Consider the following 21,492-nt stretch of genomic DNA (forward strand, 5'->3'; position numbering starts at 1 on the left):
AAGAATGTCAGTATTACTACTCTCTATGGTAGAAATTTATTCTTTTTAATGCACATCAATGTAGCATGAAAGATTTGGAACATCAGGAGAATCAGAAAAGAACTTCTAAGATGCTGAATTATTTCCAAATCTAAACCTCTGAGGAAGAGTTAAAGGATATGGGGACATTTAGAATGATCCTGTATGACAGGTGTGACAAAATGTTGCTTTGGATGCAGAAGTGAACTTGTTCCTTATCATTGCAGTAGGAGGAATGTGCCACAAAGGCTGAAAATGACAGGCATATCTATTGCATCTTTACTTTAGGGAGTACTCACTGTCACAATGGTCCAAAGATGGGATGATAAATGGAGTTAGTTTTACCAACATGTATAGTAGTCTCCCTTTTACCTGAGGTTTTGTGTTCCATGGTTTGAGCTGCCTATGATTAACCACAGTCTGAAAATATTAAATGGAGGAGTCCAGAAACAATAAATTTTAAATTGCCATAGTTTTGAGTATCATGATGAAATCTCTTGCATTTGTGCTCCATCCACCTAGGTTGTGAGTCATACCAGAGTATCTGTGCTGTGTATACTACCTATCCAGCAGTCATCAATTGATGATCTAGAAAATGAGCCTCCTTCTTATATATCATCAGAAGGCTGATAGCAGCCTATTGCTACACCACAAAGTCTACTTCATTCATATCACTTCATCTCTTCTCAAGATTCATATCATTTCATATCATCGCAAGAAAAGTGAGCATAAAATAATAAGATACTTGATAATGAGAGAGAACACATTTATGTAATTTTTACAAGTTTATTGTTTTAAATGATCTAATTATTATTTATTGTTCATCTATTACTGTGTCTAATATATATATTTTAAAATTCATCATGGTATGTGTGTGCAGGAAAAAATATAGTGTGCATATGGTTTGGTACTATCTATAGTTTCAGGCATTCACTGGGGTCTTGATATGTGTTACCCATGGATATGGTGGGGGGAGCACTGTACTGTTAATAAGGGCTTCTGGCATTAGTGGAAAGTGGCCAAGAGGAAATTGTCCATTTCTGAGGGCTGTATCATCTTATCTTTGGTCATAGCTTAGGTCTTCCAAGAAGCAAACACTGTGATTAGGGAGAAAAGGAAGCAGGAGTAGAAGGGAGAAACAGTTATATAGTCTCAATGTTAACCTTGGCCAGCCCAACAGGGAGCTCTGGAGATAGAGAGGCCCTTGAGAGTTGCATCAAATTAGGTTAAGATGGCCTTGATAATGCCATAATGATTAATGATTTCATTACTTCTGCCCCAGGAAGAGCTGTGACCTGGGACAGGGCAACTCTGTGCAGCTGAGACAACCTATGAAGGTGCTGAGAGCTGAAGGCCATCTGCTGACCACTTTCCCATGGACAGGCATCCAGTCTTTCCTTGAAAGAGAATCAGGGTCTACTGAATATTTTAAATATTATTGTAAAATTTCAAATGAACCTTTCAACCTATAGTCTTAATTTCCTTGTCAATGTATCTGGCTTAATCATAACCTACCCAGATGACACAATTCTAAGGACAGTAACAATGACTCTACACAGTATCTCCATTGGATAACTTCCCTGGTGGTTAGAATCACCCTGCTCATTGGAGTACCCAGCTGCCCCATGACCTCATGCATGCCCCACCCCATCATTGAAAAGCCTACCTGAAATGGGGATTTTGTGTAAGGAACTGGGTTTCTGTGTGTTCTTGTGTCCAGAAGCAATGAACAGCAGCACATAATCTAATTTCATTCAAAAACCCCAAAGACCATGTCTGCTGGCATGTGTTCTTCCAGGACTCCCAGAGTCACTGTTTCCAAAATTGAAATGCCCATTTATAAAATATTAGATGAAACTGTTATTCCCAATAGAAAATAAAAGATTCAGATATTTAAAAGATTTCTGGACAAAAAGAAAAATAAATAAGTAAAATTGTGTTGTGCATTTAAACTACAATTTCAGGTATAAGGATAACTTGCTACTTGCCATATTTACAACAGGGAGTTGGGGGAGCAGGGACAATGAACCTTGAAGCTGAATCTGCAATACATACACTGGGTCAATTTATTACCCAGTCTAATTAGTTTCTCATCAAGTACAATGTTACCTACAGTTTATTTTGTAGATATTCTCTATCAAATTGAGGAAGTTCCCTTTTTATCTTAATTTACTAAGAGTTTTTATCATGAAAACTCTCATGATATTAGAGTATTATATTTTGTCATGTGCTTTCTTTGAATGTATTGATAAAATATGTGATTTTTCTTTTTTTAGCTTGTTAACATGATAGATTACATTAATTGACCTTTCAATGTTGAACTAACTTGCATAAAGAGATAAATTTCACTTGGTCATGTTGCATAAGTTTTCTCTTTAAACATTGTTGGATCTGACTTGTTAATGTTTTGTTGGTGATTTTTGCATCTAGGTTCATAAGATAGATAGATCTATAGTTTTCTCATTCCTTTTTCTGATTTTAGTATTAGGGTACTGTTATCCTCACAGAATAAATTAGGGTATTTCTTATTTTTGTATCTTCTGAAAGAGATTATAGAGTATTGGTGTACTTTTTTCCTTAAATGTTTGGTAAAATGCTTATATTTAAATTTTTAATGTCCATTTGAATAATTTATTTATTTGAATACTTAGATATTATTTAGGGAGTAGATAGATCACTAATAAATACTGGGATTCTGCTTTAGTAGCAGATGTTTCAGGAGGGCCCATCAGCCTGGAGGTATTACTCAGCCCCAGGTATTACTCTAGCCCCAGATGTGACGAGGCACTTCTAATCACTGTTGCCAAACTCACAAACTAACTGTGGAATGATGTATCTTGTTAAGAGTGAATTTTACCTGGATTGACTTTATTGAGCCTGCCCAGTAGTCTTTGGGAGCAAGCATCTCTAGTTAATCTTTGAGTTGAGGTCATATTGGAATAACCCTGGCATGAATGCCATGATGATCCTTAAGGTCTCCCTTTGGAAGTGGAGAACTTATTTTTCAGTTGAAAGGAAACTGCAGAAGACAGCTTCCAGATATCTCCTCCAAAGTCATATCTTCTCCCAGAACAGCCTCTATCCAGCAACTGATCGCTATAGGAGTGTAAAACCCGGGCCCATCACCCCAGCTAAATGATCAATCACTTTAGAACCTGAGATCTCCAAGGGCAGAGACTTCTGTTGGAACTTCATTGTAGTTCAGTTTCTCTTTCTGTGCAATCCTGTTTTTCTTCACCTTTCTACAGACATGGATCCCAAAATCTATCCCAAGGTTTTCTAGGGGCAAGGATCAAAATACCAACCCTTGCTTTAAAATTATCTGACAATCCTCCATCTTGTTACTTGAGTTTGGTAATTATACTTTCATGGCTGTAGGTTCCAGAGTCACTTTCTGGTTTTAAATCCTGGTTCTCTCATTTATGCACAATAGGACCTTAGGTAGATAAATTAATCTCACAGTTAATTTACAAATCTGTAAAATTGATAGAATATTTACACCAGCATGAGTGTATCTCAGATACATTCCAAGTGTGAATCAGCCAACTTGGAGGTGAAGTTTGTTGTGTAGGATGTTTATGAGGGAGAAAAATGAAATTCAGCATTGCTAAACTCTAATGGGTTGTTGAGTGAGAGTTAGAGAAAATGATTCAAAGAATGGCAAGTTAAAGAATAAGGAGTGCGACTGGATTCCATCTTCAAAATATTCCAGACATTTCCTTGCAACCTTTGAGCAAGGAGAAAATGCAGCAAAGACATGGTCACAGTAAAAGTCTGGGGGATGGATAGTAAAGTTAACAGATGATATTTATGGTAAGTGGGTTGCCATTCTTTATTACATTCCATCCATTTCCAAAAATAAGTGGCAGATAAAATGGAATATACCATATGGCAAAGATAATATTTTCTAAAGGAAAAAATTACTGGAATCAAAAAGTATAGAGAGACATGTCAGGTACCTGGAATGAAAAGTTCATCTTATCTCATCTGATTAACAAAGACTACTGTTTGTCTGGGACAAAACCATATGTTTCCCTGGGACTTAACCTATGGAAGAGTGTATCAGAGATGTTATATCTTCAGCATATTACCAAATATCCATAGCAGAAATATTGTTTGTATGTTTACATTTACTTTTTAGTAAAACTGATGGCATAAGATTGCCTTTATTCTCTAAAGGTATATTTACATAAATCTTAGGAAATGTCCATTTACTTTGCTTAGGTTTACACTGCTAACTTAACTAAAGGATAATATTTAGAGACTACACAGCAGTGATTCTCAACTCTTACTGTACATTAGAATTAGAGTAAACTTTTAAAATTCTCATGCCCATACCACATCCTGGATCAATTATACTGAGATCTCTGTTGAGAGCCCAGGTGATTTTCAAGTATCTCAGATGATTCCAATGTGTAGGAAAGATAAAGAATCAGTGATAGAAAGAACTGAAGAATTACTTTTTCCATTAACCTGTCCTTTTGGTGTATCATTATTTCTCAAGTGAACTTTTGATGCTGGATTGCAAGGATATAACATACCAATAACTATCTGAAGTGCTACTCTTAGACAAATTGATTAAATATGAAGTCATTAAAATGAACTGAGGAGTGATTGATACCAATAGGCTAGGGGGTAAATTAGTGAGGAATTGAGTCATTTTTTTCTTGGCTGATGAAGAAATAAAACAAGTGCTTGTACTTTTCAGTGTTCAAAGCCTATGACCAAGTAACTTGCTTCAGGAGTTTGCCTCAGAACTGCAGTTTGTTGAACAGTGAACAAAAATTTCATAATATCTGAAAACACTTGGTCAATTCAGAAGATGCTCTGGGCTCTGAAATTGCAATTCCCCAAATGATTGTAGACTTGGTTGAAGTTCCCAGGAATTAATATGAAATGCGACTTCATGAATCTAAATGTCTTTGTAAATAATAGTTTCATTCTTCACCAGTCTAAGGCGGTGGCCTTATATCTTATCATAAGATCTAAGGCCCTAATGGAATTGCAAATCTTTCCAAGAGATTTTATTCTTTTCCTGTTTGAAAAGAGAGCTCCAAAAGGCTTATAACTCTGCCCCTTTATTGCCAAGCCTTTCTGTGTCACTTTAGGTCCCAGGGTTCACTTTGGCTATAGGCCATTACTCTTTTCACCCCCATTTTATTTGGGGTGATGCAGCTGAGAAGTTAAGCTGAGAAACAGATTGAAGTTTTGATCTTTTGGCCTGCTCTTACCCCTGAGACTGAGCAGCCTGCCAAACTTCTCTGAAACCATTTTCTGTTGTTTTATGTAGGGCTAATAATCTATCATTAAAATATTTAATATGATGTTACATGTGCAAGAAATTATATGTGAGATAATTTGATAAAATTTAGAAAATATTGTTCAGGAAAAAAGAATGATAGCACCATATAGGATAACTAGAGATTTTAAAGTCTGTGCCCTACCCAAATTTAAACAGTGTATAGTAAAATATATACAAGAGAAGGCCCTAAACAGACTCACTGACTGTTAGAGAAGGGAATGATTATTTTCCAGCATTGCTTTGTGCAATGCAGAAGTCACTGTCCATGGGAAATGTGACTTGTCTGAAATTATGGTGTGCTACAGATAATTACACATGGAATTTCACAGACCTAGAATTTAAATAAGAATGTAAAGTGTCTCACTAATAATTCTATGCTGATTATGTGATCATATTTGGGACATATTAGGGTAAATTAAACATTATTTTAGTCAAGTTTATCTGGTTCATTTTTGCTTTTAAAGACATGGGTAGTAGAAAATTTTGTATTTATGGCTCAGTTTGTGAATCACATTGTACTTGTACTGGAGAGCATAGCTCTGGTGATTCCTTTCAGACTAACACAATCGAATGAGAAGAAACACTGAATCTCATGCTGATTGCTTTTCATGGAAACTACTGTATCTTTGCATTTTTATACATTTGTCCTACTGACATGTTGTTAGATCCATTCTTTTTTTTTTAAATTTGTTCTAATTAGTTATACATTACAGTAGAATGCATTTTGGCACATCACACATAAATGGAATAGAACTTCTCATTCTTCTGGTTGTATATGATGTAGAGTTACACAGATCATGTAATCATAAATGCACATAGGGTCATAATGTCTGATTCATTCTACTATCATTCCTACCCCTGTGTCCCTTCCCCTTCCTTCACTCCCTTCTGTCTAATCCAAAGTACCTCTATCCCCCGCCCCACTGTGAATTAGTATCTGCATATCAGAGAAAACATTTGGCCTTTAGTTCTTTGGTTAGATCCCATTCTTAAAGCCCTTCCATCTTACATCTGTGTTTCTGTATAACTTGAGAAATTGAGCATCCTTGAATAAACACAATTATGACTCTTTCCACAAACAAAACTCCTCTTTATTTTGAACAATATCATTGCTGCTTTTTTACAAGGCAGCTTGTTTTATTCTCCAATGTTTTTTCCTCTTTTACTGAAGATACTTTTTAAAGGCCCTCAACCACTCTCTGGGTCACTTGAAATATTACCTGTCATTCTGAGAGCTTTGGGCTATACTGTATCAGTCTGACCTCTTGAGGGTTGGTTATTGGAGTAGTTAAACTAAGTCATGTGGATGCTCCATGCCTATATGTATGATCTTCAGTAAAATTTCTGGACACCAAGGTGTGGGTGAACCTCTCTGGTTGACAATACTTTGCATACATTACTACATATCATTGTTGGGAGAGTGAAGTTCTGTTCACATGAATCCACCAGAAGAGGACCATTGCTTGTGCCTGGTTTTTCCCCAACTCTGTCCTATGTGTGTTTTTCCTTTGCTGTTTTTTTTTAAGAATTATATATATGTTTTTATTTTTTATAATTATACATGACAGTAGAATATATTTTGGCACATCATACTTAAATGAAGTATAACTTCTCATTCATCTAATTATACTTGATGTAGAATCACAACAGTTGAGTAGTCATATATACATATAAGGTAATAATTTCTTATTCATTCTACTATCCTTACTATCCCCCATACCACCTCCCCTCTCTTCACTCCCCTCTGTCTAATACAAACTACCTCTAGTCTTCCCTAACCACCACCACTTATTGTTAATTACCACCTGCATGTCAGATAAAACATTTGGCCTTTGGTTTTTTGGGATTGGCTTAATTTGCTTAGCATGATATTCTCTAGCTCCATCAGTTTACCTGCAAATGCCATCATTTCAATCTTCTTTAAGGCTGAGTAATATTCTATTGTGTATACATACCACATTTTCTTTATCCATTCATCTGTTGAAGGGCACCTAGGGTGGTTCCATAATTTAGTTATTTTGAGTTGAGGCCCTTTAAACACTGATGTCGCTGTGTCACTGTAGTATGCTGATTTTAAGTTCTTTGGGTATAAGTAGAGAAGTGAGATAGCTGTGTCAAATTGTGGTTCCATTTCAAGTTTACATAATGGTTCCACCAATTTTGCAGTTCCACCAGCAATGTAAGGGTGTACCTTCCCCCTACATTCTTGTCAACATTAATTGTTGCTTGTATTCTTGATAATTGCCATTCTGACTGGAGTGAGATGAAATCTTAGAGTAGTTTTGATTTGCATATCTCTAATTGCTAGAAATGTTGAACATTATATTTGTTGATTGATTTTATTTCTTCTTCTGTGAAGTGTCCATTCAGTTCCTTAGACCATTTATTGATTGGGTTATTTGTATTCTTGGTGTTGAGATTTTTGAGTTCTGGAGATTGATGCTCTATCTGAAGTCATGTGAGAAAGATTTTCTTCCATTTCTGTAGGCTCTCTCTTTGCATTATTGATTGTTTCTTTTGCTGACATGAAGTTTTCTAGTTTGAATTCATCCCATTTATTGATTCTTGGTTTTACTTCTTGTGCTTTAGGAGTCCCTAAGCCAACATGGGGAAGATTTGGGCTGACTTTTTGTTCTTTTTGGTGCAGGTCTTTATTCTAGTGCCTAAGTATTTGATCCACTTTGAGTTGAGTTTTGTGCATGGTGAGAAATAGGTGTTTAATTTCATTTTGTTACATATGTATTTCCAGTTTTCCTGGAACCATTTGAAGAGGATATCTTTTATCCAATGAATGTTCTTGGCACCTTTGTCTAGTATGAGATCACTGTATTTACGTGGGTTTGTCTCTGTGTCTTCCTCTGTTGATTTTAATATGTTATTTCACCTGAATAAACCAAAATATGAGCATAAAAGCTTTTTGAGTTCTGTGTGTCCTAGTAAATTGACAGACTTGAGGGTAGTCTTGGGGAACATGAGCCCTATTTGGGTTCACTCTCCATTATCTATCGATATTTTTGGTAAAGAAAGGGGAAAGCAGAAACTGGAGTATGGGATGGGATTCAATCCTAAACTATGTGATATGTTTCTTTTAAACAAATAATTATTTTAGATGATTTCCTTTCATCCATTATCATATTTCATCCTTGAAGTAAATTTTGTATCTGTTTTACATAAGGAAATGGTGGTTCCATTTCTAGCCTCCAAGAGGTCAAACTGATAATACAGTATGGCCTAAAACTGTAAGCATTAAAAATCTTATTCACCACAAATGCATGACAGAACCACATTCCCACTGGGTTCTCTCAGATCTCAAGCCTTGGTTCAGGCATAACATGACAAAAATGTAGACACATCCACAGAGCAATGACACTAGTTGCAGACACTCTGAATTCTTGAACTGCATTGGAGCCCTCTGTGAAGTTTCTGGGCATGGCTGCATCTTTGTGAATGACAGCTCTCTTTGAAAGACTGGATATGTTTATCCTGCACACAGGGATGTGATATTCCAGGAGTGGCGCTCAATTGATGAGGAGATACAAGTGCCTCTAATTGGGGCAGTTCTGAGGCCTGCTCCACAGAGCCTTCCTTGAGATCCCCAGTGAAACTGAGTCCTGGTTGCTCCCATCAGTGTCCCACTCTGTGACATGCCCTTTACGGGCCTTCTTCCTTACCCATCTCTCTTCCCCTTTCTTCACTGTATGATCTTCCACCCCTCAAAAGCTCCTTGAACTCAAATCTTAAATTCAACTCCCGTTTTTTGGTGGGAAGTCAAATTTATAAAAGAGATAGGATCACATATGAATAGCTATATACAAAGAGAAACAACAAAGGATTTGAAGGACAGTGGTACTGCAGTCACGTCATTTATTCTGTATGCTTGTGTTTTGCCTTCATAACATATGTGTGGTTCATTGGCCCAGAATTGACTTAATTTTAATCACTATATTTAATTCTAGCATGACATGTACTTGCTGCAAGTTGCTATGTATGGTTCTATATTAGAATATGTTCTTTGTGCTTTAGTTTACCTGGCTAATTCTTCTTGTTTTCCACAATTAATATCATTAAAGTATGTGCCTAAATGAACTTGCCATTTGTGGGGCTGAAAGCTGATATTTACTTACTCAAAATTAGGCTTCCTAATACCTGCTAAAGGGAAAACCCATTGAGGGAAGAAAAGCATAGAGGATAATGCTCATATTATTTTTCAGACAGTAAACAAACTTGTGTAATCCTATTAACAGTAGAGTACATTTCACAGCCCATCTGGCAAACAATAAAGGTTGTGACTCTGTATTTGAAATGCTATCTAGGGCATTGTAGTAAGCAAAATGGTAAAGCCTATAGCTGTGTTAGTGGGTCAAAAAGTGATCATGGCACATTTCTCAGACACCATGGATTACCCAAATAGACTTTTTTGGGGACAAGCTGTGTGTTGGGAGACATGTTTTTCAAAGTTAAGCAGGTCTGAATGAACAGCGATGTGAGCCGCTGGGGTAGACCATGGGGGAATATTACCTGGTTTTAATGATTCATGGTGATGTTAAGCTGTGACAAAACTCCAGTGCCTTGTGGACAGCAAATTATTATAATAAAATCATCTTTTATGAGACAGAGAAAATACAGTGTCTGTTTTCAGTTACAGAATTCTTTGAGTGAAGAGTTCACTCAAATTTTGTAAGTTTGCCTGATATTTCTAACCTGAAAGAATGGCATATTTTTCCCAATAATTTGTACTTAGTAATAATAATTTATCAGTAAAGTTATGAATTATTTAAAATAGAAATATCTTAAATAATGTGAGGTATTAGGAATCTGTTGCGCTGAGGTCCATGTACACCTTTCATGCTTCTGGTACTTCTTTGATTTATTGCCAGTCTCTCTGCTTATTTCTTTCTGAATGAACTATGAAATTCAAATGAGGATTGACTATAAAATGAGATGTCATATCTCTCAGGAATATATGTGTTATATGATATGTCCTAACTTTGGATTTTGTCTCAACTAAACCTGGAAAGCAGATGCCACCTTCATTAAATGTTGTTTCTTTAGAGCAAGCATTTATCCAAATGTCTGTAATTTTTGTTCTAGGTACTATATACTGTTGAAAGCTAAAATTTATAAGCATGCTGACATTAACATTTCATCACTCACAAGCTTTGTAAATATATAGGATGTGTCACTGTCATGTGAACTATTTTTAATGATTCTATACCTGCATCTTACTTACCTTATACTCAAGTTTGAAGACAATCTCACTTGTCACATTCCTTTCTCTGACAATAATGAAGAAATCTGCCTATTTGAAAGGAAAATGGAAACTCTTTATCAAGAATGACTGAATTATTATGTTCATTGTATGTTAACAGTTAGTGCAAAATTGAGTGTGAAATTGGTAACAAGTCAAATCCCTGAGCTCCACCTTTCTCTGCAAGTATCACAGATGCAATGTATATCTCTAAGTGAATATATGTTTTCAGTAGGATTAACAAATTACAAGTCCTGTGTCTTGCCAAAATGTCAGAGCTTGACACTCTTTCCCCATGCCAATCCCTCAATGTTGTCTCATTCCAGAAAACCTGTGGTAAAAACATAGAAACCATTGTCCTGATAGAAGAAAGTCCTGCAGTACCTTACAAATACACACATATCTGGCTAAACCCAACACTAGCAAGAGGAATTGGTAGGGTATCAGAGAAGATGAGGCCTTATTAACACACTATAGATGACATCACACTCTTCATTACAAAATTTGAACAATTATAAGGGAGAAATAGAATTGTTTACAGCTTTAAAGTTCTATTTTAAGGACATGACCAGTCCATTGCAAAGCTATATGAAATGCACAGATGAAAGGAAGCAAAATCCAAGACAACACCAGAAGAGAAATACTGTATTGCATCAGATGAAGCACTGCTTTGTTATCACCTCTGGAAAAAAAATGTTAGTTTTTTAGTAATGAAGACATTTCTGTGTCTAGAAGTTTTAATTCAGTAGAATGTATAATGGTTTATGTCTAAGGTTCTAATCAGCAGATGATTCTTCTCTACATAAGCAATGGGATACCTAGTCTCTTTCCACCTATGTCTCTGCAATTCACATAGGACAGTTGATGGAAATGGCAAAAAGATCATGGAGGAGGCATGCCTTCTTAAAACAGTCTTGGCTTGTGAATGCCAGTTGTCACTGCTACTTACTTCCCACAGTGAGAATTTATCACATAGCCAAGTGTAGATGCAAGAACTGTGATCGACATGACCTGTGGCTAAACAGTTACTTCTTAGTTACAATCTCATTCTCTCCAAAAAGGGAAAAGATTATAGTGGGTAGCAGGTAGTCTTTACTGCAAGAGGAGCTGGAAATACCAGAATTTCATGTACAGTGTCTGTAGTGTTTACTATCTGATAACAAAAGAGCAAGGAAGAAATGCTGCCAATAGATCTTTGCGTGTTGAAGTCCCATTCATCTTTGAAGGCTGCTTTAAATAATATGTTCTTCAAGGAAGCTCATCAAGTACATCTCCTATTGCCCTTTAAAGGGTAATGAATGCCACAGATGCTAACAGAGGACATAGGTACTACTAATTCCCATTTTGGTTTGCCTTTATCAGGTGGCAGACCCATCTCCCAGCAGCTATGACTATTTCATGAACAGATGCCAAGGGCTCAGAGTTGCTTTCTTCTCTTGAAAACCTGCCAAATAGAAGACACTTTTCCTTGGAAATTAACAGACCTCCCCCTCACACAAGATGGAGGCAACCAATAGCCAGTGACTGACTTACCCTTAAATAAATGAGGCCAGTCCCAAGGTAGGACCCTCTCTGGTACAGTTCACACTCCAAACCCCCACGGGATCAGGATGAGGCTAAATTTCAGCTCACCTCCTTCCCTTGACTCTTCCTGCTCCACTCATCCCCCATCTTTTGAGAGCATCTTCCCCAATCCCATACCCTGCCCCTAGCAATAAGCCACATGCACTTGAATCCCCATTTAGATTCTGTTTTCAGGGGACTAGGACCACAGTCACCTTAGCTTCTAAAATTGTGAGACTATGTGCTCTTCTTGTATTCCCTTATACTGCATTTCATTTTTTAGAGGTGAGTCAAACCTTAAGACAAAAGTATTATAGCCAGGCGTGGTAGTGCATGCCTATATAATCGCAGAGGCTTGGGAGGCTGAAGGAGGAGGATCTCAAGATCAAAGCCAGAATCAGCAAAAGTTAGGTGCTAAGCAACCCAGTGAGATCCTCTTTCTAAATAATACATAATAGGGTTGGGGATGTGGCTTAGTGGTTGAGTGCCCCTAAGTTCAATCCCTGGTACCAAAAAAATTATCATAAATATAATTTGACTAGAAAATCAAATTACAGGGTTAATTTCCCATCAGTGAATGTCCCCCTCAATTTCCCAAATCCTGCACATTTCAGGAACTTACACTAATAACTGAATCTAGATAATAACCATGGCATATACCGTAATGCTTTTTGTGATTCTCCATTGTCAGAGGGTTTTGGTGAGTCTCTGTATACACTAAGCATTTCCCTTTTCCCATAAGGGAAGCCTCACTGAACCCAAAATAAAAATGAACCATGATAGCTTATTCTATAAGATGTGTCCATTATGGTTTGGATCTTAAATGTGAATAAAGGCCCATATGCTAAAGACCTGGGGACCAACCTCTGATGCTCTTGGGAGGTGGCAGAAATTTTAGGAGGTGGAGCCTGTGGAAGAAACATATATCATTGGGAGCATGCCCTTGAAGGTGATATTGGGATCCAGACCTTTCTTCTTTCAGTTTCCCAGCCACCATGGATTGAGCAGTTTTACTCTGCTACTTGCTTCCTGCCATGATATGTTATCTTGCAAAAAGCCCCTCCAAATAATGAGTCAACCAACCAAGGACCCATACTCAATACTCTGAATATGTGAGCCAAAATAAACTTTTTCTACTGTTAAGTTGGTTTTCTCAAGTATTTTGTCCCAGTAACAGAAAGTTGACTAACACAGTTGCACTAGATGAACTGAGGATAAAATAAAATATAAATTGATGCAGTACTATGTGCTGGGACATAACAAAGCATTCATAAATGTTTGTTCTTTTTCCCCTTTACTTTCATTATAAAATATTCCCACTAAGATTTTGTTGTCTTTTTGTAGCCTCTGATGAGATAAGAAGGGGCAGCCTTTTTGGTGGAAGTAAGATTTAAAATATCAGTGTCAACGTCAAATCATGAGCACTTCAGCAGCAATGTGGAATGCCATTGATTTGCTTTGAATGTCCCCCAAATTTGTTACAGGAGTCCCCAGCATGCAGTAAATGAGGGGACTCCCACTTGGCTTTTTCAATGTTCATACTTGGGCTTATGACAGGCAGAACATTTTAGGTTCTGCAAAGAATTAAGGCCTCATTAATATGTTTAATAAGAACCAGACATGACATCACTAGAGTGTACCCATTAATTTCTGTGGATATCACCTATATGGAAGTGTTTCTTGAGTTGAAGCATTTAAAAATGCATTTTAGAACTTGACTGATGGTGAAGAATAATGAGTCTTTTGCCTTTATTGGGGACAATATTCTCATAATTTTCTACATTAATGAGACAGATGCTCAAGTTCCCTTTTAGACTTTCAGATGTGCACCTAATCTCTCCATTAACAGGTAAGTGGATTTCTTTCTCCAAATCAAATTATACTAATTTTTACCTTTCTTTGCCTAAGCTATTGCTTCTACTTGAAATAACCTGACTCCTCCATTTTGCTAATCCATGTTATTTTCTGTTTTTCAAGCTCAACCTTCACTATGAAAAGTTTCAAAAAACAGACTACAATTACCTGGTTATTTTTTGATTACCTAAAGTATGTCTTGTTTGTACAGTTCATTCTTAGATTATGTTCAAATTATCACTTAATTTCTGTCTTTCATGAGTTGAAAAGTTTGTCAGTCATACCCTTTCTCTGACTGTGTTCTGCATGGAGACATATATCATGACTCATGTAGCTCAGCAGAGCCCTCATTATGCCTAACACACAGCTGAGCAGACAGTGGGTGCTCAGGATGTGTTTGAATGTGTGAACAAATGCACATCTCATATTCCATGGCACCATCATTACTGGGTCTCTGAGATGAAAGGGGGTCAGGAATGTCCTATGCTTCTTCATCTCACTTCCTTGACCCAGTGAAACCCAAGGGTGTTGTACAATCAAGTGTGGAAAGGAATTCACTCCCTTGCCCTCCTCTCCCAAAACTCAGAGACAGCTTTAGACAAAATGAGCAAGAGAATGTCTATAAGCAGGTCAGAAGAAAGGGTTATGCCTGCCTTAAGAAAGGTCTGTGGAATCTACCCCTCAACAAGGAGCAGGACCCAATTAAGTGCCAGTCAAAGCACAGATAATATAAGAGTAGGAAGAATATGGACATACATAGTTGTGTATTGTGACATATTAAATGTTACATATTAATTACATGTTACATATTAAATGTTTTTTCTGTGGTTATTTCCTAAAGAAACAACTATAAAGTAAATACACACACATAGTATGAACTGGCCTAATCCTAAGGTGGTAAGTATATATTTATGTCACTCTAGACTTTTGACAGATATCTGGGTTTACAAAAAAATAACAAAGAATTTCTTCCAGTGTCACCTGTCATTTATTCATTATCTTTCTATAACTAAAACAAAATTTGTAAAACTATAGAGAATATGCAAGATGATATATCCTTTGCTATCAATTATGAAGATGTCAGCCCTGTGATAGAGGGAAGAAACCTCTAGTCTGTCTCATTTTATGAGACTTTTGAGTGATGTGGAGAAGCAACTTTGACAATCCCGAGCTCTATCTTAACAGGAGAATTGAAGAAAGCAGCATATCAACCTTAAAACTCATTATCATTGATTTCATACACAACAGACAAAATATGGGTGTCCAGGGTGGTAACCTTCAAAAGCATTTGTTTTTAGTTTTTTTTTTTTTTTCACAAGAGAAAATAAGGAGCATTTCTCATGAGCAACAAATGATATTATAGGAGAATATGGTAATATACTCAAAGTGTTAATGAAAATTAACTGTTCACCTTGGATTTTGTTGGACTGTCATTCTCACTAAGGTGAAGATGAAACAGAGACCAACATTCATCAAGTCCACCACCCTTGCTGAACAAACTGAAAGGATGCATAAGAAAGACTAAAAGGGTGGTAAGAGAGAAAAGGTTTCATAGGGATTTAGTAGGATGCAAGAAATAAGCACAAGAATTGGTGAAAATTTTGGTAAATTCATTATAATTAACATTAATGATGTATTAATAACACTTCATTTGTTCTTAAAACCAAGGGGAATAAAATATTATACAAGACGCCTATGGAAGACAAAAGACAGATATTAGACATCACACAGAATTAATTATTCTCTAATACTCATGGTCAGCATCAACAAGAATTATGACATATCCAGATAGAAATACTTCTTTTTATCTTATTAGAAGTACAGAGAGGCAGATACCCGGACGCCCGCTGCTGCTCGCAAGGGCTGGTGCCCCTCCTGCAGGTCCATGCCTGCTGAGCCCACGCTGGCTGGGTTGGGCGCTAGCGCTCTGAGGCTGGTCAGGGCACTCGCTCACGGTCTTTGTATCTTCTCTCCCGGCGCTCTCCCTTCCCCTGCCGCCTCCAACCGCCCTGGGATGCTTCTACTCCTGGTTGCTGCCTCTGCGGACTTGCTCTGCCCGCGGATCACCGCTCGCTGTGGCTGTGGCGGCAGCCCTTCTTTTATGCTGGCCTGAAGGAGGAAGAGGAAGCGAGGCATGTCCCCGGGTCTATGCCGCAGCCACGGGCCCAGGCCCGCCATGGTGCCCGCGCCACCGCCCTCGCTGGAGCCCACGAGACATGCATGGACGGGCACGGGCTTCAGAGCAGCACCTGCCTGCGCCACCACCGCCACCGCCCTGGCCTCCGCCGCTGCCACCAGGGCTGAGCAGCGCTGTTGCCCCAGGCCCTGCCCACAGCCGCTGGCGTTGTTGCTACTGCTGCTACTCAACCTCGGGCAGCTCCACGCAGGTGACTGCCAACAGCCAGCCCAGTGTTGAATCCAGAAATGTACCACGGGCTTTGTGTCCTTGACTTTGCACCTGAACTCTGCCATTGACGACTTTGACTCTGAGTTTTGCAAGGCGCTGCGTGCCTATGCTGTCTGCACCTAGCGAACTTCAAAAGCCTGCCGTGGCAACCTGGTATACCATTCTGCCATATTAGGTGTCAGTGACCTCATGAGCCAGAGGAACTGTTCTAAGGATGGACCCACATTCTCTACCAACCCTGAAGTGATTCATGACCCTTGTAACTATCACAGCCACGCAGGAGCCAGACAACATAGGGGAGGGGACCAAAACCCTTCAGTTACTTTTTTTGTGGCTTGTTTGGAGATCCTCATCTTAGAACTTTCAAGGATCACTTCCAAACGTACAAAGTAGAAGGGGCCTGGCCACTCATAGATAATAATTACCTTTCAGTTCAAGTGATGAATGTGCCCGTGGTACCTGGATCCAGTTCCACAGCTATGAATAAGATCACCATCATCTTCAAAGCTCACCCTGAGTGTGCAGATCAGAAAGTATACCAAGCAGTGACAGATGACCTGCCAGCTGCCTTTGTGGATGGCACCACCAGTGGTAGGGATGGAGAAGTCAAAAGCCTGCATATGGTGGAGAGTGAGAGTGGCCGCTACATGGAGATGCATGCTGGCTACATAGGCACCAAGGTGTTTGTGTGACAGCTGGGTCACTACCTAACCCTTGCCATCCGAATGTCATGTCCTTTGAGGAAAGCCAGCTATGTGTGAATGGCTGTCCCCTAAATGAATGCATCGATGATGGGCAGGGCCAGGTGTCTGCCATTCTGGGGCACAGCCTGCCTTGCACCTCCTTGGTGCAGGCATGGCCTCACTACACACTGGATACTGCCAGCACTCAATGCTATGAGAAGATGCCAGTAAAGGACATCTATTTCCAGTCCTGTGTCTTCGACCTGCTCACCACTGGTGATGCCAACTTTACCACCACAACCCATAGTCCCTTAGAGGATGTGGAGGTACTGTACCCCAGGAAGGAATGCTGGCACATCTTTCCCAGCAGTGGCAATGGGACTCCCCCGTGGAGGCAGAGAATTGTCTATTAGTCTAAGACTCACGTGCTTGATCCTTATTGTGTTTTTAGGCGTTCTCTTTTGTTTTGGTTTTCACTTTTTGTCCATAACAAAAATTTAAAATATATATTGTCATAATATATTGAGTAAAAGAGTATATATGTATATACGATGTATATGACAGGATGTTTGTCCTGGGACACAACCAGATTGTTCATATTGTGTTTGGTTGTTTTCACATATGTTGGATGTAGTGTTCTTTGATTGTATACATTTTGTTTTGCAATTTTGTGATATGTTTTATAATTGTCCCTGCCCCAGAGTCTGTTAGAAAGCACTTTATTTTTTATATATTAAATATTTATGTGTGTACCTGGTTAATATGTACAGTACATATACACAGACACCATGCCCAGCGTTCCCTTCAAAGGTGACTAGGGCTGTTCCCCTGACCTTTCTCATTGCTACTGATTTGCCACACCATGCAGTTTTCACTGGCCACCTCCTGATGGAGCTGCCCCCTTTCCTTTGGAGTGTGACCCCACCCTTTCTTCTGCCCTCTCTCAGTTGGAAAGGACAGTCAACTCCTCCTTTATAGGTGCTGTTCATTCTTGTAAATGCTGATCTCTATAAGAAGCCCTTGGGTGGAGTCCGAGGAGCTGCTGCAGACCAAGACGGCGGGTGCCTGCTGGAGGGGCTGAGCCTGTGGGATGTGTTCCTGGGTAAGACATGCCCTTCGTCAAGACCATCCGGCTCCTGAGGCCTGTGGTGCCCTCGGCCACTGGGGAGCCTGACGGCCCGAGGGGGAGGCGCTGCCCGCCGCCTGCCCCAAGGAGCTGACCTTCCAGGCAGAGGTGGAGTACAACGGGGGCTTCCTCCTGGCCATCAACGTGGACCTGGTCTTCGGCAAGTCCGCCTACCTGTTCGTCAAACTGTCCCTAGTGGTGGGGAGGCTGCGCTTTGTGCTCAACCGCGTGCCCTTCACCCACTGGTTCTTCTCCTTCGTGGAGGACCCGCTGATTGACTTCAAGGTGCGCTCTCAGTTTGAAGGGCAGCCCATGCCCCAGCTCACCTCCATCATCAATAAGCTCAATAAAATCATCAAGTGCAAGCACACGCTGCCCAATTACAAGATCAGGTTTAAGCCTTTTTTTCCATACCATACCTCGCAAGAATTTGAGGAAGATGAAGAGCATATCCGTATACAACAATGGGCACTTACTGAAGGATGTCTTAAGGTGACCTTGTTAGAATGTAGCAGATTACTCATTTTTGGATCCTATGATAGAGAAGCAACTATTCATTGCATGCTTGTGTTGAGCAGTGGAGTTTGGGAAGAAAAGCAAAGGAGTTCTATTAAGACGGTTGAATTAATAAAAGGGAATTTACAAAGTGTTGGACTTACACTTTGCCTTGTTCAGTCAACTGATGGATATGCCGTGCATATCATAATTGAAACTGTGGCCCCAAACTCACCTGCTGCAGTTGCAGATCTTCAGTGGGGAGTTCGACTCATTGCTTTTGGAGGTGTAAAAAAATAAGGACACTGCAAGTGCTGAAGTTTATCAAGCAGGCTGGTAACTGAGTCCTTGTGTACTAGGAAAGGCCCATTGGCCACAGTAATCAAGATACTGTGCTGCAAGGCAATTCTGGCCAGTTGGAAGAAAACTTTTCATCAAGCTCATGCCAACCAAGTTATGAAGAGGAAGCTGCAGGACTGGCAGTGGATGGTGAAAATAGAGAGCTGGATTCTGAATCTGAAGAATTGGCAAGTGATGTCAGAGTACAAAACGAGTTCAAAGATGAGGCACAAGCACTAAGTCACAGTCCCAAATGTACTCCAACAACACTTACTATTAAACCTCTTGATGCTATATCCCCAGTTTTAAACAGTAAATTAGTTGCAGGAAGTAACCAGCCACCAAAAATTCCATCCAAAGAAGGAAATAAACCGCTAGCCCTAAAAACTTCTGCGGTACTAGACTCAGCACAAGTGTCAAAACCCACCCAAGGATCCACTTTCAAACCACATATGCCACCACGACCACAATTAAAAGTTCCTTTGCCTTCTGCTGACACCCCAAATCAGGCAGAACCAGACATTCTTGTTGAAAAGCCAGAGAAGGTGCTTCTTCCTCCTCCTGCAGATAAATCTGAAAAGCAAGCAAAAACTGTGGATCACATAGAAGATGTGACTACATCCAAGCAGTTTACAAAGCAAGAAGCGACTAAAGATTTTACTTCAGAAAGTTCCTGCCCTACTAAAGACAGTTTGTGTGACCACCAGATGTGGGAATCATCAGAAATTCTTTATTGGAATACGCTGGGAAAGTGGACAAGAACCAGAGCATCCTATTGGTTTGATATAGAAGCCTGCCACAGATACCTGAATGTTGCACTGGATGCAGGGATCCTTTCAAGTTAGGGAGTCTCACCTGTTTGGGGCACATTAGTTTAAAACTGAAGAGGTGGCTTTAGGATGCTTAGCCACATCAAATATGGAATAACTTTCAAAATTCAGGCTGGCAGCCCCTGCACCTAAGGCTATGGTCACTAGAACTGCATTATGCAATCTGAGTATGCAAAAGGGCTTCAATGACAAATTTTGCTTTGGTGACATTACTATTCACTTCAAATATTTGAAGGAAGGAGAACCAGACCACCATGTAGTCACTAATATAGAGAAAGAAAAAGAAGTTCATTTGGTTGAAGAAGTTTCTACCCTCCCTAAAGAGGAGCACTTTGTTGGACAGATGGGTTCATCAGAAAATAAACATAGTTTCCAGGATACTCAGTTCCAACACTCAACTTGATGTGATTACTGTAAAAAAAAGTTTGGACAAAAGCAGCTTCCCAGTGTATGTTCTGTGCTTATGTTTGCCATAAAAAAATGTCAAGAAAAGTGTCTAGCTGAGACTCCTCTTTGTGCAGCAATTGAGAGGCGAATAGACTGAACCCCAAAAGACCTCAGGCTGGAAGGACAGGACCCCCTCTTGGGCCTGTCTCCTCATGTTGAAGCCGTAGCTAACAATTCAGTTAAGAAAACAATAGGTTTGACAAGGTACATTATCAATAAAAGCTCTCGTTTGCTTAATTTATGTCAAGTCTCTAAAACTCACTTTTCTGAACCAGGAACTGATCCCATAGAACCTTCACCAAAACACAAATCCAACACACCAGAAATTGAAGGTGGTGACACAGAGGTCTGTGACCCAAACAGTCCTTCCAAAGGGGGAAACAGCTCAGGAATAAAGTTAGTGAGAAAGGAAGGTGGGCTGGATGATAGTTTTTTTTGTTTTGTTTTGTTTTTTTGTTGGGGGGTGCTGGGGATCGAACCCAGGGCCTTGTGCTTACAAGGCAAGCACTCTAGTGACTGAGCTATCTCCCCAGCCCCCTGAATGATAGTGTTTTCATTGCAGTTAAAGAAATTGGCTGTGATCTTTATAGGTGCTTGCCTACAGAGGAAAGGATTCAAAAGCTGGAGTTCATGTTGGATAACTACAGAATGAAATTGATCAGGAGTTGGAACACAATAATTCCCTTGTTAAAGAAGAAAAAGAGGCAACTGATTCAAGGAAAAATCACTTCTTTCTGCTGCTTTGGCTAAATTGGGTGAAAGACAACAAGCTCTCATGCTTCTTATGATCCACTATAGGGCAGGCATTGAAGATATTGAAACTTTAGAAAGTCTGTCTTTAGACCAGCACGCCAAAAAATAAGCAAGTACACAGATGATAAAGAAGAAGACCTCGATAGTGAACTAAGCCAATTGATAGACTCTCAGCCATTCAGCAGTATCTCAGATGATCTGTTTGGCCCATCTGAGTCTGTGTAACCAGCAGGCTGTGTCAACTTTCAAATGATTGGGGAAAAGATGCATCCAAAGTACCATGGATACAACCATGTTTCAGTCCTCTTGTAATGCACCTCAGCCTGCTTCTCCAGTTATTTACTTGTATAAGATCAGGAATGAAAGTTTGTTTTCCAGTAAAAATATGACCAGTTTAATAATTGGTTGTTTCAGGTTGCATTTATAG

General features: G+C 39.3%; 2 pseudogenes; both read left to right on the forward strand.

Annotated features, from left to right (window-relative positions):
* The first annotated feature begins 12,795 nt into the window (after positions 1-12,795).
* LOC124973756 (repulsive guidance molecule B-like) lies at positions 12,796-17,964 on the forward strand (annotated as a pseudogene).
* Positions 17,965-18,072: 108 nt separating this feature from the next.
* Positions 18,073-21,290, forward strand: LOC124973757 (PDZ domain-containing protein 8-like; annotated as a pseudogene).
* The last annotated feature ends 202 nt before the right edge of the window (positions 21,291-21,492 follow it).

This window comes from Sciurus carolinensis, unplaced genomic scaffold (assembly GCF_902686445.1).
Source record: "Sciurus carolinensis unplaced genomic scaffold, mSciCar1.2, whole genome shotgun sequence".
In the NCBI taxonomy this organism is placed as follows: domain Eukaryota; kingdom Metazoa; phylum Chordata; class Mammalia; order Rodentia; family Sciuridae; genus Sciurus; species Sciurus carolinensis.